Here is an 8,513-nt window from a genome sequence, read left to right on the forward strand (position 1 = left end):
TTCAGGCCCCGAGTCTGAATCATTATAGAAATAAGTCCTTCGGCGATGCATCCTTCTACGTTGTCCCTTTTCTCGACTTCGAAAACTCCCACTTGGAGTAATTCGAGCTTGTCCCTGTTCAACCATATCTGAAAGATGACCAAGAAAATAATAAAATTGACTACAACCATTAAATGACAACATATGTCACAATAACTCGTAAAAGTATATCAATGTATAGAATTATGGCCAAAATGATTAATTTCAAGGATAATAATGACTTAACTTAGTTTCTTTTTCTTAATTTAAGACGTGTTGATTGAATAGTTTCTTTTCTTAAGTTACAACGTGTTGATTGAACATTGATTCTTTGCGGAAAAATACAATACACGGATATAACTTTTTGGACAAAGCATTAGATCCTTACCGTCTTAACTTCAAAATTGGAATAAGTATAGAGGCAATCTCATGACCAAAGTCACAAACAAATAGATAGTTTCAATTTAATATACAACTACAAATAAAAGTGGTTTACAATTCCACAAAATGACAAAACTTTTATACGTAAATACATAGACTCCAGCAACGAACCTTTTTTTATAAGCTTTTGAAGATATGTTATATTCTCTGCAAGTATTTAATAACCCCACTCCAAACGCCATTAAAAAAATTATTGTCAAATAATAGATTAGTCTTAGTTTCTTTTAATTGCATATATCTAGTAATTAAGTAATGTCATTAAAGAAATAAATATCCGGATCCAACGAGGGTTAATATAAGTCAATTTCTCTAAGGAGTTTATGAAATATTTGTCCACTTATTACAATTGAAAATGGACGGTGCATTTAACTTTGGGAAAACCTAAATTACAGAGAGCATAAAAAAATAAAGGGATAATTGCATAAAAATACAGTCCGCATAGGTGCTTTTCATTCGCATAGCCATCATTTTAAGTTTTCATCCGTATAGCGCATGAGAGTCTCACAATATGACATCATCGTCTGGATATAACTTTACAGACCTCTATGTGATTTTTTATTCTTTGCACACAACCAACTTAAATCGATCATATACATTCCTATTGCAACTACAACAATGCAAACCAACTATAATGCAACTTGAAAAAAATTTAAATTTTCTTCTGTCCCAAGTTCTAAATAGCAGAAACAAAAGAAATAAAAAAAATTGAAAAAAATTGCTACAAATTCGCAATTTGGCAGAGAAATCAACAAAAGATTGACTTTATACATCGATTGTTCGAGAAAAAATAAGAAAAAATTTAATTTTAGTTTTAAGTCCACATATGTTGTACATGTATAAAATTGTATAACTTAGTATAAACTCGTATATGGAATGTATAATAATGTATTCCAGTATTTCACCAACACAGAAAAGCAAAATTAGCTTTAACTGCACATGTGAAAGAGGAACTTACTTCAAAGACAAAGACCACTGCACCAAAGTTAAACAGAAATCGCGAATAGAAGGAGTAATGTTGTATAACACTATTTACACACCTAATATACAATATTATACAATATTATACACTTATTATAATTGTGTATAATATTGTATAATATTGTATAATGATGTATAATGTTATATACGAAAAATAAATTTCACCTTCAATTTCCTTTTTCAACTGGTATGATTCTCAAAACCAATGTTAATCATGCTCAATCAACCCAGTACTCTAGATTCAAGTTACTAAAAGCTTTTCAATATTTGTAGCTTCACCCAAATAATTTCACCGATATTAATCAACACCCATTTGATTTTTCCACCAAAATACATCTTCCTCAGGTCTATTAAAAAAGCGCATAAATTGGATAGCTTAAAATCTCAGTCTTGAACTTCAATCTTGAAGAAATTTCAGCAAAAATCAAGAACCCAGTTCTTTTTCCAATTTTACCTCACCAAATTTGTTCTCAAAGAGTTGGAAAGTAGTCCAACTGAACCAACTCTCTAGGTTGAAGCTTCTTGGACTATTATCAATTAATTTCAATAGCACCCACTTGAATTTGAGCATGATTCTTTCATAAATTTTCATATCTGAAAAGCTTCTAACTCCCTCAACCTAATTTTTGGTTTGGATATCAAAATCTTGACTTCACAACGAACTCAGGAGAGGTGGCCGCTGGAGCGGAGAGAAGAAGAAGAGAAAATGTAGAAGAGATAGTGAAGATTGTTTGGGTTAAATATTGAAACTTTTATTTCAAGATATATAATATGGGCCTCAGCGTGTAAGATCCCAAAATATGGGCTCTTTATGATTATAGAACTGGGTGGGGTGATAATAAATTGAATTGTTCTATCTCAAGGTCTCTATGACAACAGGCTGCCGCAATTGGAAAATGATGCCAAAGAGTAGTCCTTTTCCTTTATCTCTCAGGCAATACCATATACGAGACTCCTTAAGGGAATTAAAACAGTCATTCATCACTTATTAAAAAAATCTCATTTCGATTTTAGATTGGTTTTCACGCCATAAAAAGAAATTCTACAATTATCAAAGAAAAGCACTTTCCACGATAGTGTCTGTTCAACCAAATTAATCAGAATAACACACGTTCTATTTTAATTGTGCATTCGAAGAACATGTAACTCGGCTTTGATACCATTATTAACCTAAATTACGGAGAAAGAGCAACAAATTGTATGTACCTTGTTACACGCAGCGAACACCGCTGTAATTGCTACCAAGAAAATTGCTCCCAAATCTACTTTGAATCACTAGAAAATAAAATTAATCTTTCACCAATTAAATTTCCTAATTTTTATGTTTTTCATATAGAGATGATCAGTCAGAGAGAAAAATTCCTACGTTGGAGAAGTTCTGTGTTTTCTCTTTAATATAAACAAGTAACAATACTAATACCGACTACTAAGTAGACACTAATACCAGACTTTCTAATCACAAATTAATTACTTGCTACTATATTACATTATACTTAACACAACACAAATAGCTGGAAGAAACCCTCATCATCTTTCATAAGAGCGTCCTTTTTCACTCTTTCATCGTCCTGGACGATGAGCACATTTTTGATGAGTCTTGGCTCCATATTTGCAACTCTAGCCAAAATCTTCACATATTCGACTGTAGTGACTACATGATAACTAAATTCGATTATTTCAGGACTAGCATCTGCTGTTCATTTAGAGCTTTGTGGTACTTACTAAGCAGTTCTTTTTCTTCATTGGACATGGATGCCAATTGCCTCAATGATTTCATCTAAACACAATCAAATAAATTAAGTCAAATTCCAAAAAAACACAATAACGATGTGGATGCAGGAGAAAAACGATTTTAGTATTACACAGTAATACTAAACGTTGTGTATTACAATTTTCAAGTACAAATTTCTAAAGGAAATAAGTTGACCTAAACGCTGACCATTAAGATCTACAGAGAGACAGAGATTAAAAAATATACCAGAATAGAGAAAATAAGAAACAAAGCAATAAGAACAGAGAATATGAATATACAGAAGCAAAGAATGAAAAACATAAAGAAAATAGAAGCAAAAATAAATAAAGTGATTATAATGGGGAAAATGAATATACATAGGTATTCAATGAAATACATATCAGAATAGAGAATAAGAAACAAATAATTAAGAATAGAGAGAAGCAAATGGAACGAACCTTCTGGAGTGATTTTGGTTGTTGCTTTCGATTGAAAATGGCGTGTGTGAAATAATGTCTATAAAATAGATACGAAGCCATAAAAATAGAGAGAAAGATCAGAACAGAGAATAATAATCAGAGGGATAAAAAAAGAGAGAAGGAATTGAATGAACCTTCTCGAGTTTGGTTGCTCCTTTCGATGTGAAAATGGCGTGTGTGAGAAATAATGTGTGACACTGGTTATTAATAGGTTGCGCTGGAAGTTTATGGAATGACCGCACTAATGTGGGCCTATGGGTCGTGGGATCCAACTCCTCTCCATTTCCTATTATGTCCATTTCTCCAAGTTCTTACTTGGATGGAAGACACATGTCATATTTATAAATTAATGGTTTAGATTTAATTAGCTAAGATAAGCCTTAACCATGATTAGATAAAACATATATTCTATATATTTGCTCTCGAAAGATTTGGTAATCCCATAATTCTAGGTACTAAGTTTTTATTATTTATTATCTTAGCACTTTATTCTAATATACAAGATCTTAGTACTACAGTAAATCAACAAGAATTAAGTTTTAAGCAATTAAAATTTTCGATATCCACATAGTTCTCAAAACATTCAAATTCACGTCATCTTCAATTTCTTTCTCCTACATGCCTTTATCCCTCTTCTCAACTACTTTCTCATGTTCCAACCAATTCTAGCAGCGTATTCTTTCGTAGTACTATTGATCAAATTTTTCCCAATGTTTATTGGTACAAAGAATTGAGAAACATCCTTAAATTTGAGATCTGATCACAAATCTACGTTTAAAAGGAGAAAGTAAGATACTAGCCACAATTCAAAACTCTCTAATACATGGTTCTACCATGACTAAAGCTTAATTTTTTAGTTAAAATTAGATTGAGTTCTTAAATAATTATCTCAAATGGTTTTTTTAAAAGGATAGTGAACTCCAGAATAACGAAAAAAAAATTGTGGAATAAAAAGGTAAATTTACTATGGCAGATTGCAACTTAAATTTTTTAAAGGGATTGATATGGTGGTAAAAAAAATTCGAGATAAATTTTGGCGTTTGGAGTTCGTAGGAGGGAGTATCAAATTTTCTGTAAATTATATATGGAATATCTATTATTTTAACCATGATTAGTGCCTTGTTTTAGATAATTCAATCTAGACCATTGATTTTCAAATGATATATTGTCTCTTATCCAAGTAAGACTTGGGAAATGGAGATAATAAGAAATGGAGAGGAGTCACCACCGGGTCGTGGACGAAACAAGCTCCGGGAATACAACCGTCAATGATTCCTACTTTTAACTCACCGCATATTATTGTGTATATCTCTTTCCTTTCTTTATATTATACTACTACTCGTACTCCCTCGATGCTCGGTCAGTATTAAAAAATATTAGTTAAATTAATTGTGATCGGGCTTGTTTGAACAAATTAGATCGTATTACTTTAATAAATGTCAATTATCCTTTTATTTGTTAATACGATATATCTAATAATAAAATCTCTATTAAATTAAAGGGACTTATATAGCCATTGAATAACTTTTTTGTTCTTTATTTTTCTTTGATATATTATCCAATGTTTAGTATTATTGCATTGTTAATAAAAAATTTATTAGCATATTACTTTATTTAATATTTTGTCTACTCACTTTCTTTTTGGAATATAAGAGAAGATATATATATTTTATTAATCTTGAAGTAACTTTTATTTTAAATTTTATTCTATTTTCTCAATAATATTATGTGAATTTTAATGAATAAACTCTCTATTAAATTAAAGGGACTTATATAGGTATCAAATAACTTTTCGTTCTGTTTTTTTATTATATTAACAATATCTAGTGTTATTACATTGTTAAAAAAAATTATTAGCATATCACATTGTTTAATATTTTTGTCTGTTACTTTTGTTTTGGTAGTATAATAGAAGATATATATTTTATTACTCTTGAAATATTTTTTTATTTTAAAATTTATTTCTATTATTCTCAATAATATTGTTTGAATTTTAATGAATAAAATCTCTATTAAATTAAAGGGACTTATATAGTCACCAAATAACATTTTTGTTATGTATTTTTCTTTATTATATTATCCATTGTTTAGTAAAATTGTATTGTAATAGAAATTTTTACTTGAAATATTTTTTATATTTTAAATTTTAATCTATTTTCAATATTTTGATTTAGTTATTTATTATTAATTAATTAAGAAATAAGTTATATGTGGCTTTTTTCTGGTTATGTCATATGGCTGAATTAGTTATTAGTTAATATATTACATGTAGCTAATTTTAAGTCTGTCACTTGGCTTAAGAAGAGGGCTTTTTTCTCTCCTTTTATATAGATTTGTGTAATATTTTGTCTACTGCCTTTCTTTTTGTAATATATATATATATATATATATATATATATATATATATATATATATATATATATAAAATATTTCCTTCGGCAACACTGGGTCTTTTACATTTCAGCATCTATTTGCAACTTTTATTTGTAGATAGCCCTTAATCCCTTAGCATAAAATTAGACATAATCTGGAGCATCCGTTCTCTCTAAGCACGAATGAGGCCCGATTTCGATGGTAACTCTGAGTAGTTCGTGGCTTCGAAATTTCGATAAAAAGTGAAGGCCTTTAAGATGCTTGAGTGTTTTTGTCATATACGACGGTGTTTTATCGAGGGTAACCCTTTAATAGGTTTTAATCATACATAAGGACCTTACTTTCCGAGTACGGACTTAGACGTCTCCGATCTGTTTTAGGTTGACCGTAGCCTTTCATGTTCGGGCCCTTACTAATAGGCTCAATGCCTCCGGAATGAGATAGCCCGGGCCATCCGATTTTTTATCGGGCGACAGTCCCCGAGTCGGGGTAGCCAGTGGGATCTAGGATGTAGGATCCGTTATCCGTGCTAAGTAATTCAACAGATGCATCGATGGTGCGAAATGTATAGTGATAAAATATAAAAAAACAAAGATTTCTTTCATTGTTTTGTATGTAGAGTACGTAATCGGAGGCGCATAAGCCTTTTGCCATGGCAAGAGTGAGCTACATGGGTACGGATCGTTTGACCATTTGACCCTTATAACGAATTCTAACTATGAAGCCTATTAAGTAATAACACCTTCTAAAGATCCTAGCCTAGTGGGTAATGGCCCCAATATTTGAGGCCGAACTTGTGAGGGCTCGAATACTGTTGGTTCGGTGCTTGTGATCAGTAACTCCGGCTTTAGGCCAGCCATCGAAACTATGCACATTTTACTGTTGCCTTGTTAAAAACCTTGCCGCAAAACCCGCTGCGGGAAAAAACCGGTTCAAGGAAAAAAGAGTAAAACACGTGCTTTCAGACCTAATAGTCACATTTGGGCATGATCGAGTACCTGCACAAGTTAGTCTATAATATAACGAATTTTAAATGGGAATTGTGCTTGTACCTTAGAAGTAGTACCTCTTTAAGTGTGCCACATTCCAGTTATTCGGTAGTTGTACACCGTTTTCGGACTCGAGTTTCTATGAACCTTTCTCGGTTATTCCTGAAACTCTATATGTCCTTCCCAATTCGGGCCTAGTTGTCGTTTGGTTTCCTGGTGTGTAGCATTACTTTCCTTAGCATCATGTCCCAATTTTAAATTGTCAAAAGTTAGCTCTTCGGTTGTAGTACCTCCCTACTCGTTTCTTTGGGCGGCCAACCAGACCAGGGCAGTTTCTCGCCTTTCATCCAATAAGTCGAGGCTCGATCATGATTAACGCTTTTGCGCCGTAGACTAGAGAGAATGAGTTGCTCTATTACTCGAATTCGAAGTTGTTCGGTATGCCCACGAGACGCCGGGCAAGATTTCCTTTCATTTTCCTTTTGAATCGATCACTCTCTTTTTCAAGTTTTGGAGTAGAGTTTTGTTCGTCGATACCACTTGACCGCTCCTACTAGGGAGGTAAGTTGTTGATGATATCTTTTTGATTTTGTGGTCTTCGAAAAATTTACTTACCTTGCTGCCGACAAATTATTTTCCGTTGTTCCAAACTATCTCGTCTGGTATCCCAAATTGACATNATATATATATATATATATATATATATATATATATATATATATATATATATATTATTACTCTTGAATTATTTTTTTTAGTTTAAGTTTTATTCTATTATTCTCAATAATAATATTTTATTACTCTTGAAATATTCTTTTATTTTAAATTCTATTGTATTTTCAATATTTTGATTTAGTTATTTATTATAAATTAATTAAGAAATAAGTTATATGTGGCTTTTTCTGGTTATGCCATATGGATGAATTAGTAGTTAATTAGTTAATACATTGCATGTGGCTAATTTTAAGGTTGCCACTTGACTTAAAGAGAGGGATTTTTCCTCTTCTTTTAATAATATATAAATATAGATATAGAATATATAGATAGGCAGGTTAAAAGCAGTTAAAGAAGATAATTTACCACCCTTTTGTATGTTTACTTTAGAGGGAGTTTTTTTTTTATTTTTTATCGTGTGGTAACTTCTAATAGAAATCACATCATTATCTATTTTCTCGAGACACATTGATGATTTTGCATCACAATAACGCATAGGGTACCTTTAAGTGTGCTGCTGAAAGAAATTACTATATTTTAAGAAAGTCTATACTTTAATTCTTCATCCCGAAGAGCCGTTGAACACACAACATATACACTTTGATAAGCTCTCTGCCAGCAAGAACCAGGGACTACCATCTATTTGTTGGCGTAACTTTTGATAAGTTCAAGTCCCTTCTCATTTTTATAAGCATCAATTGATAATTCATACACAGTTTAACGTTTTGATTAAGTGAATAAGAGTATTGTTCAGAGATAGTATGAACACTCTTTTTATTAAATGCAGAA

General features: G+C 31.4%; 1 long non-coding RNA gene across 1 annotated transcript; it reads right to left on the reverse strand.

The window, feature by feature from the left end:
- Positions 1–2,714: 2,714 nt before the first annotated feature.
- On the reverse strand, positions 2,715–3,837 carry LOC109216409. The gene is made up of 3 exons (XR_002066487.1): positions 3,783–3,837; positions 3,628–3,685; positions 2,715–3,214 (listed from the first exon to the last, which is right to left on the reverse strand). It is a non-coding gene; the product is annotated as an uncharacterized LOC109216409 (long non-coding RNA).
- Between the last annotated feature and the right edge of the window lie 4,676 nt (positions 3,838–8,513).

This window comes from Nicotiana attenuata, unplaced genomic scaffold (assembly GCF_001879085.1).
Source record: "Nicotiana attenuata strain UT unplaced genomic scaffold, NIATTr2, whole genome shotgun sequence".
Taxonomy (NCBI): Eukaryota; Viridiplantae; Streptophyta; class Magnoliopsida; order Solanales; family Solanaceae; genus Nicotiana; species Nicotiana attenuata.